The sequence below is a fragment of the Chamaea fasciata genome, unplaced genomic scaffold (assembly GCF_029207755.1).
Source record: "Chamaea fasciata isolate MVZ Bird 193981 ecotype frontalis unplaced genomic scaffold, bChaFas1.0.hap1 SCAF_1, whole genome shotgun sequence".
In the NCBI taxonomy this organism is placed as follows: Eukaryota; Metazoa; Chordata; class Aves; order Passeriformes; family Sylviidae; genus Chamaea; species Chamaea fasciata.
The window spans coordinates 12,833,317-12,849,814 of NW_027094086.1; the positions used below are offsets into that span (position 1 = coordinate 12,833,317).

The 16,498-nt window shown below is 42.0% G+C and overlaps 1 long non-coding RNA gene across 1 annotated transcript; it reads left to right on the forward strand.

Annotated features, from left to right (window-relative positions):
• The first annotated feature begins 8,780 nt into the window (after positions 1–8,780).
• Positions 8,781–14,743, forward strand: LOC136301377 (uncharacterized). The gene is made up of 3 exons (XR_010723858.1): positions 8,781–9,909; positions 10,524–11,249; positions 11,872–14,743. It is a non-coding gene; the product is annotated as an uncharacterized lncRNA (long non-coding RNA).
• The last annotated feature ends 1,755 nt before the right edge of the window (positions 14,744–16,498 follow it).

The following is a 16,498-nucleotide window of genomic DNA, read 5'->3' on the forward strand; positions in this document are numbered from 1 at the left end:
TGATAACATTCTTACAACCAAATAAGAAACTGCATAATGAAACAGGAGTTAATTGCATTCTTATGCAAATTTAGGAGAAAATATATTGTCTCCTTATAGCATTTGGTGGGGGAGAGGTTTGCTGTTTTGTTGGTGTTTTGTTGTTTTTTTTTTTTTCTCAGGGCTCTTCATTTACTGGATGTCTTGTGTCCAGTTCCCATTTCTGTTTTGGAAATCTCCCAGAAGGACAAAAAGAGAAGGTGGTAAATTCAAGAAGACCACAGCCATTCCAGGTGAGCAATAAGTTCAGGAAAGTGAAGTGTCTTTTCCAAGGGCAAAACAGAATTCAGCTCTTATCTCTTGTGTGGTTGTGATCACCAAAGATACTTTACCCATCAAGCAAAAAGGAGGTGTTCTTGACAGATAGCTGTGGATCACTGATAAAATCCATAAGAAAATAGTTATATGGATAATATAACATAAATCAAACAAATTCCTTCCAACATGTAGCAAACATAAACAAACTTTCCTTAAAGCCAACTATTTTTTTCTTCCAGGATATGGTACTGATGCTGCTGTTATGAACAACTAACAAGAGAGATTTGAAAAACAAAGATATTTTAAAAATGAGGTAGGAGTGGGAAACATAAAACTCCTTGCAGCCCATGTGATTCGATGTCTGAGTAGTGAGTATGTATTTATAGTGCTAGAGGATTATTGAGGGAAAATAACCTGGCTTGTTAACACCTGATCAGAGAGATTCACATCAGACTGATAAAATAAAAAAGGGGGACCTTGTTAAAGTGCTGGAAGTTGATGGAATGTTTTGTTACTGATAGTCTCACTCTCAGCAAGACAAGCAGTGTTTGTACAATCTAATTATAGGGGAAATGGGATACAAAATGTTATCATATCTTTAATGGGGGGAGTCAGGATGAGTTAGTGGAAGTTTTAAAAGGCTAGGCAGGAAAATGTTGATAAGTAGCAATCATGTGACTTGGAAGGTTTGAGATCTTACATTTAGGAAATAAAGACTTTAAAAATAGTTTAACAAAGGTGTGGGACTCACTGGAGCTGTTATTGCTCCCTTTTCTCATAGAAAATACTTAGAGGAGCACTGAGTGAGATTGGGCAGAGGAAGCAGAGTGAGCAGACCCGGGGAGCAGCCCAAAGCATTGCCAACTCTAGTTCCCATCCAGACCCTGGAAAAGATACCTTGCTAGCCTCACTCCTGGAGCCCCACTGGGACCCCAGGCACCATCCTGGACGTCAGAGCTGGAAAGCTCACTGGTGACAATGATCACTCCCATAGTGAACATCCGGCTAAAGAACAGCACCCACAGAAACCCAGACCTTTGGTGACACCTCAGCCATCTGGGTAGTTCAAGGAGACACATTTTAGGGGATACTTCACTCAGAGAAAGGGAAAAACAGACAAAAAAAAGCTGCTCAAACTCTAAGTGGTAGTGCCTCATTTATAGCACTGTGGCCTCCCCGGGGGCTTCTGTGTCCCATCCAGCTGGTTAGATCCACCTGGGACACACTGAACACTTGCACAGTGCATGTTGCTCGGGAGCTGGGAGTAGGATGAAGTGCCATATGGATGCCAGGGGTAGCCCTCCTTGGAAGGGAGAGCTGCCTGCATGCTGCCCAGCCCTGACTTCATCACAGGCTTTGTAGATTTCCCACAGTCAAGCAGAGGAATCCTTGTAATCTGGGAGAGCAGAAATTTGGGAACTGTAAGGAAGAACAGAAAATCCAGTTCTGGGCTTGGAAGGTAAGTCTGGAGGCTCCACATCCTCCTGGAAAATGTTGCCTCTTCACCGGAGAGGAGCAGGACTGTCTCCTCTTGTCTCTGGTGGCCTGGTGTGGTTCATGTACTCCACACAACTGGACCCATCTCATGAGCCCCACACAGCAGCATCCAGCCAGAGGAAACCTTTCCATGTTCCAGTGCAGCAGACTTCTAGGTCTGGCCAGTCTGCTTGACATCTGGATCCATAGCAATGGGACTCTGCATCTTTCACTGGGCAAACTCTCCTCAGGGTGTGTTTAATCAGCCCCTCAGTCATCCTGCAGTAGTGGTGATAATGTTATTGTTGACTGACCACAGGAACTGTAATTGTTGTGTCAATCTAACACTTTCTAGATGAGATCAAGATATTATGATAAGATATTAAAATCACTTGAAGTTGTGGAAGGATATAGATATAGATATATAGATATATAGAGAAATATATATATAGATACATATACACACATGTATGTTCATTTCAAAGACCATCTAAATCAGTGGGGAGTTTCCTATTTATCACCATTAGGTTTAGCTTAAACCCTGTGGGACTGACATTTAAGGGAGCAAGTAACTGGGCAGGGACTCCAGAGACCAGTTTACACAACAGTTTTTTTCCATTTGCTTCTTAATGACCTCAGACACCTCTCCCTATGACTCAATTTCCCCATCTGCAAAGGGGGTAAACCTGACCTTCCTTGGAGAAGGATGAAAATCTACAGACAGAAAAGGTGAGATGAGCTGGGTATTCTTATTTTGCACATAGTAATAAGAGAAGAAATTAAAAATAAAATATGAGAAACTTAATCTATTTGAGTAAACGTGTTTCCTTCTGGTGAGGAAGCTGATCTCTCTGAAGAATTTGTTAGCTACTACCAGAAAATTTCTAAGCAGCAGCTGCAGAGATTAGCAAACTGCAGCTACCCAAAACTCAAATCTATATTGTCTGTATTCAGTGTGCCACTATCAAATTCCTATTTATCACAGTGCAATGGTGGTAGCTAAGGCTGATTTCCAGCCCCAGACCCTGCCCTGGGTGAACATAAAAAGCAAAACTCTCCTCGCCACTCCTTCAGGAAGCAGCTTGAGACAGGGCTCAGCTAGAAATCAAACTGGAAAAAGAAGTCTGGGCTCTAATCTAATCAATGGAAACTCTCCTCACCTCTACAAAGCCAGGGTTTAGCCCTGTATCCAAAAATAAATATCAAGGATTTTCCAGTGCATATCTGTGACTTTTTAAGAATGAGCCTGGATGGGTTTCCTCCAGGCAGCAGCAGCCAGGAGCACCCTCAGCAGCGGCGTTCCTGAGCCGTGCACGAAGTGTGCTCAGCAAGGCTTGCAGCTATTGCACCCCCTCAGCCGTTCACAGAGCTGCTGACCTCAAAAGCATTTTTAGAACATTTTTTAGCTATGGCCAAGCTAAGGGTTGCTTGGCTGGAGGGTGTTTTGGAAGATAGTGCAGCCGCATGCTTTGAATAACTGAGTTAAGCGAATCTCACATGTTCAATTATATTTCCACTGGTTTCTACAGCTACTGGGACAGTGCAGGGCAGGACAGGAGCTCCAGTCACATCACTAGAAATGCAGAGAAAGACACAGGATTCAATAATACCTCAGCTCAGCACAGTCCAGTAACAGGAGTCCTTTGGCACATGAATCTTCCATTAAGCACATTTTTGGAATCAGACTGATGGTCAGGGAGGGGTTTGTGTTTGCTTGATAGATTTACAATAGGACCTCATTGGCCTTCTGCTCCGTGTTTATCTGGCTCTTGCTTCTTATTAAGCATTCAAAGCAATACCCTTGGGCTTTGACTGCATGAGAACCAAACCTGCTGAAGTCAAATGGCTAAAATGGGAACATCTTTCCTAGGAGTCTATGAATCCTTGGAGATAAGTAAGGAATTCTTGTCACTGAGATAATATGGACACTCAAGCTGGCCAAAGAATCAAAGCAAATCTCCATGCACTGCTACTGAATGTTGGAATTTGGGGTGATTTTTTCTGTCATGAAAGAGATGCAAAATACAGCTGTTTGTGTAAATCAGGACACACCTTAAAATACCCACAGCCCTCTGTTACCAGCATAGACAAGGTCCAGTGAAGGACACCTATCACTAAAGGTCAGTGGGCGGAAAAATGCAAATGGAAATTAAAAGCATCAGAAGGAAGGTGACAGTTGGGTTCAGGGAATTTCAGAGGAAGGGTGGGCATCCAAGATGCAAGTCACCAAGGCTGACCTCAGACCATGAAAGGAAAGATCATCACAGATGCCAGTAATGAAAGCACATGGGGATGTGACATAACTTTGGCTTCCCAATACATCATTGACTAATTAAATGACCAATGCCATAAAAATTATTTCTACCACAAAAATCTACAAGTGTCTAAAGACTTCAAAGAAAGTAAAGTTATTTTGTAGATGACAAATATTAATAAATAACTCAATTAAGAGCCCCATAACCCTCCATTCAAATTTAAAGCTGCATGCCACAAGTTACTCAATGGATTGCCATGGTATATTGTGAAATTTACTCCTTATTTAAATCAGGAGATATTTTCTTCTCCAGTTATAGTAGTAATAATCATGGCTTTGTTTTCTTTATGGTGGTGTTGATCACAAACAGTGGAGTACAAAGGAAACATACCCAATATATGTCAGTGAAAATAATGGTAAGATTTAGCCATTTTGTATTTGTTCTTGAAACAAACACAATTGTAAAGATAAGTGGTTTGGGTTTTTTTTTGTTTTTTTTTTTTGGTATACATTGCTTTCTATCTTAAAGAAAAGCAATGCCCATTTAAAAAAAAAAAAGCTTTTCCTGCCCTCCAGCCACAGATATAAGCCACATTACACATTACAAAATTGTCTAATGTTGATGCAATTGCTGATCACAGTTCTGTTGGTCATTTTAAGGAATCAGACCCATAAATTTGATTAGTAATCACTGAAGCTGCCAATTCTAAACACAAATTCACCCTTTGTCACATGCTGGAAGTGTGGCTCAGGAAGCCACCTCAATAACCTTGCCTATTCATTGATTTGGCTTTTATGAATGGAAACCAGAGATCTGGGGTATGGGTTATAGAGGGGGGGTTTGGTTGTGGTTTGGTTTTATTCTGTACAGAATACTGCTTTTTCTACTGTGGATGTTTATGTGATTTCTGAGTTCATTCAGATTAGGTCAGGGCATCCTGAATTTGTCTGTAATCTGACCAACATAAAATTACAAAGAGATTCAAGAACAACACTTTGGTATCCTTCCATGTGTATTTTGTGCAGATAAACATCACCTAAGAGAAGGACAACCACCTTCCACAGAATTGCGGTTTCTGCTACTAAATACAGAAACTTTGATTCTAACAGTCTGGCTTAATTTACAGAAAATTATGAATTTCCATGTTATTGTTCAATTGTTTATTTCCCCATTGTCAAACATTTTATTTTTTTATTGTTGGCATCTGAAATTGAACCCACATCTCTTTAGCAAAAGACAGCTACTCTCTTTCAAATGATCTGTTTATGAGAGTTTCACCCCATTGGGCAAGTTATGGTGTATTTCACACAAAAAACAAAGCTTTATCCATTTGCCAGAAAAAAAGAGCTATTCAGCTATATGAAGGGCTTATCTAAAAAATACAAATATTAATCCCTAACTAGACTGCTGCAAAATCTGCCCTCCTTCATGGCATCTTGTGTATTTGAATACACAAGAAGAGAGGGAGGCATCTTTCAGGTGATCTTCACTTCTCACTGCTCTAACTCAAAGCAGCCAGTGTTCAGCCTGGCTATTTTCATGTGGAAAGCAGGAAACAAGGCAGAGATTTATCAGCTGTGCCCCACTGGCATCTGGGAATATCAGATATTTTATGTAATAATTACGCAGCATTTCAGCTAAACTGATTCAGTTCTTAATGAAGAAGATTTGGTTGCTATGAAAGCCAAAGCTGAAGGATAAGCTTCTTCTCATTTTGCTGCCTAACAATTAGGCACTTCCTTTTAATGATCACTCCAGATTCCTCACAAAACACTAATCCAAGCAACCTCAGGAAGGGATGAACAGTCATTGTCAGTGCCTATGTGTCTCTGTCAAAAAGTGAGAGAAACCAAGTCACCGTCTTGAGTTTGATATCTAATACTTAGAGACACAAAGTCAGCAGAGATGAACTCAAGCATGAGAAGTATATGCAAAAACTACTTAGCAGCTTTTAAAATGATAATTATATAAGCAGCACAAAAGAGATTTGACCAGATACAGATGAAAAGAAACTATCACTCTGCTGTAAATCTGTATCTAAAAATTATTAGAACCAAAAATGTAAGACAAGATGTTAAAAATAAGTCTGACAGGTGTATATTTAGATATCTAGAGAAAGAGTAAGGATTTATTTTAAGTGTGTCTACTGAGCAGAGCCATATGGGCTCAAGGGGAGCTACTAGCATTTGGTGTTTTTGAAATGAAGCTGTGTGTTAAAAGCTTTAAACTGACAGATAAATCTACTTGATGTCATTACTTTTTTATGATTGCTTTTTTCCTTAAGTTTTTTTATTATCCACAACAAAATGATCCAATTTTAAAATATTTTTTACAATAGAATTAAAGGGCAGTGTTCAGATGTCCTGAAATCTTGCCTCAGATGAGACACACAGCCCAGGTGTTCACACTTACAACTGGACAGGCAATTCCTCAGCATCACTACACTGCCAAGGAGCCAAAATTCACCATGCAATCACTTGCATGTGCTCAGAAACACCCCAGCCTGCAGTGACCATAACTTAATTTTGCCTTTATTAATCTGCAGACTCTGAATTCTGCAAGAATCCGCAGGAGCACCTTGAGCAAGTATGTGTGCCCTGAACAGACCTAATAAATTCTGAAAGGAAGGGTGGACATTACCTGGAAGGTACCTGGTGGAAGTGGGAATAGGCCCTATCTCACCAACCCTTTGAGTAATACTGGAGCTTTCACTTGAAAAATCTCAGAAACCATAATGGATGATTTAGTCATCTGCAAGTCACTGATGCAGAACAGCCCTTGCAAGGAAGAACACAAAAACACGTTAAATGTGTGCATCAGAGAATCATACAATGAATAACCTTGAAAAGGACAAGACTGCTACGATCATCATGTCCTACTTTGTATGTGTGGGCATATACCTGTGTGTCAGTGGCAGCATTTATGGTCTGTGTGGAAGTGGACTGAGGTTTCGACATGTTTTGCTGGGCTTCTTCAGAGCAAACAGGGCAAGAAGAGGATGAAGAAACTCATTCAGTGCTCTTTAGCTGCCAAGTGATTAAAAATGGTAGATTAACCCCAGTAGATGGTAGATGCCTGTCCCAAGAAGCACCATTTATACCAGAGCTGCTTCTGAAAGCATGAATCTGGAAATACCTTCGAAGATGGAGGCTCCTGGAAAGCCTTTTGGTCTTATCGTGCATACAGAGAACTGTCTGCAATTACAGAGAGGAATATTTTTCTGTTCCTGATACTGCTAAAGGCTTAGATCTCTTAAACCATAGCCAGAGACAGGAACCAGTCTAACTTGGATGATAAAACTCTGCACTACAAGAAAAACACCAAAACAACAAGAACCACATTCTTAAGACTAAAAATTAAAAATAAAATATGAAAGGGTAGACAGGGAGAGATATTTGCCACCTCCTAAGAAGATTTTTAAATCAAAGGGGGACACCGTGATTAGATTATGGCCCCAGAATGACAACAACTCAACTTTCTCTTTGAACTCAGAGAGGCTCCCAGGATGAAGTGGTGTTCAAAGACAATTCTTTTGCATGAATAATATGGGGGAGGGTTTAATTACCACCTCCTCTCATTCTTCATCTTCGCTAGCCAGAAAGCTCAGGTTTCAGCAGTTTTGTTTCTCACTGACACTGTGGCAGACTGGGGGAAGGGAGATGAGGGTGGAAATACTACAAGGCTGGGAAAAAAGGGAAGCAGCCAGTGAGCTGTAGCAAAAAGAACAGAAAAGAAAAGAAAAGGGCAGAGCCTCATTCATATATAAACCAGGGAAAAAAAGAAAAAAAAAAAGAAAAAAAAAAAAAGAAAAGAAAAAAAAAAAAAAAAAGCACTACCCCACTGGTATTAAAAATCTCTGGAAAGGGTCTTGTCAGAAATCACAACTCTAGTGCGAAACAATCCTGCGTCTCAAACCTCACCTCACTCTAAAGTGTTACATTATATCTGTAAGGGAACCACGGTGCATCTGAAACCTGGTTTCACTCTGGCTGTCAGCTTAAGTAGGGCTACAACAAATGCAGACCAAGAATGAGTAAATCCTAGTGTTCGCCTGTGTAAATAAAAATTGAATTCACGTTGCCTTTATGTTGTCATTTATCCCCTTTTTAATGGATACAATATTAATCACTGCTAATGTTATTGGCCAGTAACACCAGACAAAGAGAGAAGTGTGAGTCTGTGTCTAACAGATTTCAAATATTTTCAAATACAATTGATTTGAGCTCCTATAATATTCCCAGCTTAGATCAAAGGTAAGAAATGCTCTTAGTTAATATCAGTAATAATTTACAATCAGCCATGTTATCACTTGCCACTGCAGGTCTCTTAAAATATCTGCAATAAGAGTGCCCTCTCTGGACAGAGGAGTAAGCCCTCCTCACACAATGCATAGAAAGGGATCTGCTGTGTTTCCTCACTCGGAACAGTGAGGATCCGGCTGTGTTTCCTCACTCAAAGCTCTCCCTGTGACACTCAGTGAAGAATCACCTCTTGCTGTTCTCTGCCCGGCTCCTCTGCCGGCTGAGGACCTCTGCGATGCCGTGTCCCCGGCGCAGGAGCCGCACGCCCTTCCTGACGCGAACTTTCCCCCGCCAGCTCTGCTCTGAGTCAGCTGGAACCAATTACTGCGTCGTGCAAAGCTCACGTTAGGCAATAGCAGCTGTGTGAGGGAGCGGATTCTTCCCAGGTTGCTCTATTTCCAGTGGTTTCTGACTAACCATCCCTGTCTGTGCCAGGTGTCGATGGGACACCCCACCACAAAGGAATTGCCCTCCCTCAGCCTCTGTCTTGGGTGGAGGTGAAAGGGAGCAGAGCAGGCAGTTAAGAGTGTGCTTGGCTGGGTCCACCTAACCCAAGGGCACACAAGGACACCTGGGACCGGGAGGAAAGGATCATCCCATGCCTGTTGTCTGACTTACCAAATAGATTCAGCCTAGAGTGTGAAAATCACTCTCAGGGCCTTGGGCTGAGCTCAGGTTTTCACATTCCATCTTATCCTGTGCTAAACAGCAATGGGCTTTCCTAGAAAAATGCTCCAGCAGCTTGGCCCGCTGAGCAGAGGTCATATGAAGACTCAGCATATAAAGATAGAAGATTTTGGCCAGGCATAAAGTGCTGGAGCCCATCCACATTGTGGGGACGTGCTCCACCAAACCTCCAGGACCTACCTAGAGACCTACATGAGCCAAGTGAGAGGCAGCCCCACAGGTGTTCATATAATCAAGAAACATGAGCAGAAAGAGAACTGACACTTAAGCATGGTCTCAAGGCTATTTATACCCTGTAGAGATGCCCGTGAGCCCCTTTTGTGGCGTGTACAATAAGATAAGCCTAACCCTGCACCACACAAGGTCTTGCTAGGGTGATTATCCCCCATCAAGAGGGTGAGAGTGAAATGGAGAACATTCAGTGGGGCTCCTGGTTTCTGCAGGAACAGAGGAAGACAGAAAGTAAGAAAAATATTTTAAAAAACCCTTTTAGATTTTGCTTCAATGAACTATCCTTCTCTGTTTCTGAGAAAGAACTAGAGCTGAACAAATGTAACACGTCACACGAATTAGCTCTATGCACCTCCACACCTTGGGGAATTTGGTTCCTGACTTCATTTACCGAAACAATGCCCAGTTGCTGAGGGGTTTGATCAGCCACCCAGAAGATTACAAAACAAATGACACCAGATGAGATGGGGGTTTCCCATAGCAGACACATGATAAGAATTCAGAGCACTGTACAGCCCTGCCCTCCCTGCTGCAGCCAGCTCAAGCAGCCCACACAACTGCTGAACTGCTTTGGGGAAGACCAGCTCCTGGAAGAGAGAAGATAAAGAAAGAGATGTGGACAGATCATTCAAGATTAATGATGGAAAAAAGTGAAAATACTTGTAAGAGGAAGCTTTCGCTATGCCAGAATCTTATTAATCGCCTGCAACTCCCTGTGACTAAGAGTTGTTAAACTTCACTGGCATTTAAAAATGCAGATATTCCATTACGCAGGCAAAAAACAGCTAAGATATTGGGATACGAAAGGGGGGTTAATTGCAATGGGCACTTCTAATTCATTCTTTAAGAGTATTTTTTCAAAAGTATTTTTTACCTTGTCTGTTTAATTTCTGGCAACCTTCTTTTTACCTCCTCTATTTTAACTTTTTTTTTCGTAATTTGTCAGTGTTTTTAATTCCCATGCCAGTTTCTATGAAATTAATAAGAATGATAGAGAAATTTCCAAAATATTAAGGTATTTCAAGTACTAGCTGCAACAGTGTCCAAAAGATGACTAAAATCAATTTCCTAACTGACATCAGCAGAGCCACAACCCTTAGTAGACATCACAGAAGCGAAACTTTACAGGAAGTAGGTCTTGATGATCACAGCATCATTTGCTTTGATACAGAATTGTATTTATAGAATTATCCTTTTCACTTGTTTGTGACATTTTCAGGGTCTTCTTCACAGGTAAATCTAATGTAGAGTCTTTGTCTTTCATTGCTTTGCACAGCACACCATTTTTGGAACAACATGAGACTGAAATATTTGTGCAAAGAAAGTCCGGCATCCAGGTTTCCCATCCATTCAGCTATAAATGGAGACCATGGAGACAATTGTTTTGCCTAAGAGGGATGAAGTCACAGTAGGCACTACCAGACTGCTTATACACCCCATATTGCAAACTCAGGTATTCCCAACAGATCTCAGCTGAAAGACCACTCTGCTTTTGAGGGCAGAACTGGCACTGGAACTGTAGAGGGCTGACAAAGCACCAGCACATGGAAAACATTTGCAACTCTTTGTTGGGTTGGCAGTGGACAAAAAGCTGAGAGGGGCAAAGGGCTGAAGCCTCCTGCTGAGGCCACAGACACCCACACATGAGTTACCATCACTCTGAGCCTCCTCAGTTCTCATGTGCACCTGTAACCTCCCTTTGAACATGCAGGTGGGGGTTTCTGACATCTCTGGTAGCTCTGATAGGGAACATGTGATTTTGCCTCCTGAATCTTCAAGCTTGCCTTGAAAAGGAGTAAAGGGGCATGAATTCACCACTTAGAAGGCAAACAGTGACAGTTCATTGAAACACATGGCCCTTTACTTCCTCTGGAAGAGAAAGGCTAGAGCAGCTAAGCAAATTCAAAGGCAGGATGCAAGATAAAGACAGCTTTGAGAAGGAGTTGAGGTTTTGGTTTTCCATTGCTCCATTCTAAAAACAACAATCAAACCTCAGGAAGGGGTGAGTAAAAAACCCCTCTTTTTACAGACTGTGAGTGTTGGTGCACAGATGCTATGGAAGTATCCCTAGCTGAGGCCTGGACATGAGCTCGAGTCCCTCAGGAATGGCTTTGTAGTTTTGAGGAAGCAGTAAAAATATTACAGGTCTCTTCAATGACTGATGTTTGCCTTCCTTCACAAATCCCCTCAATACTTTCACCCACATTGCTTGAATAAAAGAAACAATTAATACACATGGGCATGTTAAAATCTCTGTCAATTTTCCTTTGTTATGAGGAATTGTAACTAAAGGATAGTTACAAATTCCTGCTGTTCTGGGTACCAGGAGAGAGAAAGCCTTGGTACACCCATCAGCTGGGGACACCAGAGGGTGAATCCAGGGAAAAGCCACCAGCTGCTGTTCCGGAGCATTAGAAGGAGGCAGGCTGTAGGTTCAAAGGACCCAGCAGATGTGTCTGGAAGGGAAGCGGGGAAAGAAGTGTCTGTTAACTGTCACCACCCTTGGTCCAGAATGCAAAGAGCACTGGCAAAATTTTCTCTTGTTCCTTTGGGAACAGAAATTTCTGAGAAAATGTTCCCTAATTTAGTTCTTCTTTTCCTAAGATTTCTCTGTCTCCACTCAGGATGGGTCACCTTCCAGCAAGGAGCATAACTTACAAAAATGAAGAAAACCCCTGATCTTCAAAGGGCTGCAAGCACATTGCCATAACGTCGTCATAGCAAGGACACAACCTCATCTATACAGGCAAGATCAAAAAGCATCCTGCAGAGTCAGGGTGCTATTGCATTACAACATGATTCTTCCCTATGACAGATTTGGCAAAAAGCCAGGCAATGAAATGGGTCTGCTAGAGTGAATGGACTTGGGGTCTTAGACAGCAGTTGGAGATTTATTCTGCTGCTGTTGCAGAAATCAAATCAAAACGCTGTTCCCCAGCATTATAGGCTTACCCAGCCATCTGCAGACCAATGGTGTGAAATCTGTGCCTTATGTGTCATCACTGTAACTAAACATCTTGTGTTTTTCTTTCAAAAAATGTGTTCATTGAGTCCATTGTTAATAATAATTGATATCAGTTAATACTAATCTTCAGAAAATGTGGGAAGGAAAATCCTTTGAGAAGATCCCTAGGTGAGCCCCTCAAGGGATCATGCTGTGCTCATTTTCTAATGTAATTGCTTATTCAATGATAGCTTGATAGGAAGTGGATTAGATCTTTTTAGTGGCACTTTGCTGCCAAGGCGTTTTAATGAAAGGCAATTAGCAAGACATAGCAACCTGAAGTACCAGGCAATGCCACAAAATCCAGAGATTTTTGTGAAGAGATTTTATCTGTCCTTCATTCATCTATACCTTTGATTTTGAAGTCATGGACATACGTAATATTCCTTGCACTATGCAGGAGAAATCCATCAGTACTGTGGATTAGAGTGCAGAGATTGAGAGATTTGAGCCTGTTAAGGCTTGGTGACTCTTGCAGGACTAGCAGAGGGTCTGAGACCCTTAATGCATCTACATTAAAGGGGCTTGTGTTTGCTGTAATCTGTTTGCTTCATGCACGTAGGATTTTACATGCTGGAATTTATGGTGCATACTCATCCAAGTCACAGAATATGATAAGCTCAAACCCATTCCAAAAAAAAAAACCCCCTCAAAATTGCTAAAGCATTTGCACAGAAATAGATTAACATGGCTTGAATAAGTGTGTTTGTCACCTGAATGAGTGTGTTTGGTCAAGTGATAGGTTGCAAGATCCTAAGCTGCCGTAACAAAATTCCTAGCAATCATATGCCTAATATGTTATCATGTCTGTGTTTATTCTAGTAAATGAAATTAACTGGAGTCTATCCACTGGTTCTGAAGGGTCATGTTCAGGTTTGTGTTCTCATGACCGGACTGGATCCTGAAGCTCATCCTCCCTGGTTTGGGACCATAGGGACAACCTGACCTGCTGTCAGATGAGCATATTAAAAAAAAAATAAAAAAAATAAAAAAAAAAGTCTTTCTTGACCTCAGAAAGCTAGAACCTCTGCAGGTGACATTATGGGAAGGCATGGGCCTCTCTAGCAGGTACTTTCAGACTAGGGACATTCTAACTGTCAAGTCCAGAAGGACCCAGAGTTTCAGACAGATAGCTGATAGAGGATGGCATATTTTACCACTGGCCACAGAATATGAGTGTTTGCAAATCACTGTGTAAATAATGGTTTAATGGTGGACTTGGGAGTGCTGGGTTAACAGTTGGGCTTAGAGATCTTTTCCAACCTAAATGATTCTGTTTATTTATTATGCTAAATTGTGTGTCCATTGCGTAATAAAATCAGTAGTGTAAGCTATGTTTAACATCTAGAAACAGGCACAGGACAGGAGCACCAGAGCTACTTTAATAGCCACATCACTGTGTGTCCTCCAGCCATAGTGAGGAAAATCCACTCACTGAAACACAGGAAGATGCAATGGAGGGATGTTTCTTTAGCTTCTCAACTACTTTAAGAGTCAGTCTACATCATAACACAACAGCTCTTAATCTTCAGGAAGGTGCTGGCTTTCTGAAAAGATCTCGGAAAAACCATCCAGCCATTATACCACTCCCCTCCTGCCATGGGTACTGTTCCCTGCCAGGGGGGTCAGAGGCACAGTGGCTGCCTGTAGCCTGCAGTGGGGACAGTGGGTAGCAAGGCTCACAGCTCTCCCCAACATATGTACATGAAAGTTCATGTCTTAATGGCATTGCTTCCATGCTGATATCTACCTGGACAGTTTCCACTTCCCAGCAGCAGAAAGACTTTCCCCCACAAAGGCCAGAGAGTTGATGTGACTCCAGAGCACAGCAAGCAGCAGGAGGAAAAGCTGAACTCTACATCAGGGCACCTGAATACTCCCAGATAGATCTCGGTCAATTCACTGGTAGCTCTGATGTGTCACCTGCTCCTGTGGCTTTGGTCAGGGAAAGACCAGAAAGACCTCATCATCAAGGCTTAAGTCTGACAACAGGCATAAAGCTGTGCCTTTGAAATCTGCCCTCATAACCAGAACAGAAAACATTTTCAATGAAAGATCAGAAGAGCCAGCAGAATCAGCAGGCTCTGCAGACTGTCACTGCTCACACGTGTGCTTTGTTATCAGCACATACATTCAAAACTACGTTTGTCAAAGGACTGTGGCACAGTTGCCTGTGCAAATCGAATTGTAGCAGAAAGCATGAAAAGTGTTTGCCTGTGATGAGATCTCACCTGCTTTGTGTGCAAGCTGCTGGAGATCACTAGTACTCTCTGATACTTGTTATTTGTAAGCAGCTCTGCTCTCTTCAGGTTCATTTCCAGCTCCACAATACAACACTGCCAGATATTTTCACGCATTGTGGATGCTTTGGGTAACATGCAGCAAACATCTTCCACTGCTGACTGCCTCACCATCTAATAACCTAAACAGCTCAGCTGTTGTATGCTGCAACCCAGTATTCAACCCAGATCACATGCCAAGAATATCCACGAAGGACAGAGAGCACCACAAAATGGAACATGCAGCCTTCCTAAAGCCTAAGTGTATATGACAGGCAAGAAAGAATTTGGACTGGAAAAAAATCCAGACTTCTGGGGCAGGAATTGATTGCTAGTGTTGTCACAAAAGGTGCTGGATCCCATCTTGAGGTGCACCCTTCCTTGGTGAACTGTGTATGTCACAGCCAAATTTCCACACAGCTGCTCAGCAGCCAGCTGGGAGGTGCGCAGCACCACAAAAATGTTAGTTTCACTCCTGATTTTTAGCTACTTTTGATGAAAAATATGTCATTAACTGAGAGCTGATGCTCTGATGTGGGATTTCCAGAGAAAAGAATAAGAGATACATGTGTCCTCTGATTTCTGGTGAATTCTCATACAACATGGGCAGAAAATGGGCCTCTGACTTTTATGAGTGCAGCTGCATTCCTTGAGGTCTCCTGGGGTAGTTATTCTCAGTTGCCTGCAGGATGTTGAGCCATCTCTCATGGAGCTGGTGAGGTAGGGAGGGCCTATCAATTTAGCCGAATTCACCTTCCTAATATTGATCTGCAATATGTATTTGTGGAAAGTAAGCAAAAGACTGTGTAATTATTTAGGTAAAGGGGCGACTTTGATTGAACTGTTTGGTAAGTACCAGCAACAGATAAAAGAGCACCCTAAAAATGAATAAAAGGGTTGTCCTATGCCCCTGCCTAAATCTCATACATTCTAGGCAAGCCTTACTGGCTGTTTTTTTCATTTCAGTTCGTGAAAATTTCATGCCAAAGGAAATTTAAAGTCAATGAAAATTTGTATTTATTGTCAATTATTTAAAAAATTTACTATTGTTGTTGTTATTGTTGTTGTTGTTGTCATTATAAAAAAATAAGCACCTTAGAGGTCCCTGTGTCTTTGTTCCCACGTGGTGGCTGGGAATTGCACTGCCTCTATTGAGAGGACAACTGCAACCACCAGGCTGTCAGAGGCCTGCAAACAGGCTGTGACTGGCTGCACTCCTTCAGTGCTCTGCCCAGGAAGAAGGGAGATTAATAAAGGCAATGACCTCCAACCAGTTGTGGAGGCTTCTAAAAACCACTATGCTGGCATGTGTAAAACCTATTACTCATTCCAGTTTCTCCATCTGAAGGTGTCTGGGAATGTAGAGGAATACTTCTCCATCCTGTGAGCAGCCCACTGGAGATGAGAGGTCAGGCATTCTTCCAGGGGGGACCTGGTCCCCTTCAGGGATAGTAAGACTCTCCAGACTGGGCAAGGTCAGCTCTGCCAGGAGCTTGGCAGCAGTGAAATCGTGTGGGTGAACATGTGCCTACCTCGAGCTGCCGGGCTCTGGTCAGTCTAATTCGCTAGCAGAGTCATTGTGTATAGATCTATCTTTAATTGCCTGTGCTCTTTGTTTCATGTGGTGTTATCTGTGGATCCTACAGAATATAATCTACTTTAACACTGAGATATTCTAAACTGGACTCTAGGCATTAGACTATAGACATGTGATTAAGTAATTTTTCTTAAATTAGACTTCACAAAAGAAACCTCTAACTGACCTGCTTTTCCTTCTGCTCCATGCTGGTTGCACATTAAAACCCATTACTTCAAACCATCCTGACAGGCATTTTTGCTGACAGTCACAGTCCATTCTAGCCAAGAGTTCAGGACACATCCAAATGTGCATGACTTGTTTCTAGTCTGAACCTGCCTGCCATTAACTTCTAACTTGCTTCAAGTTAAAACTTTCTCTCTTATATTAAA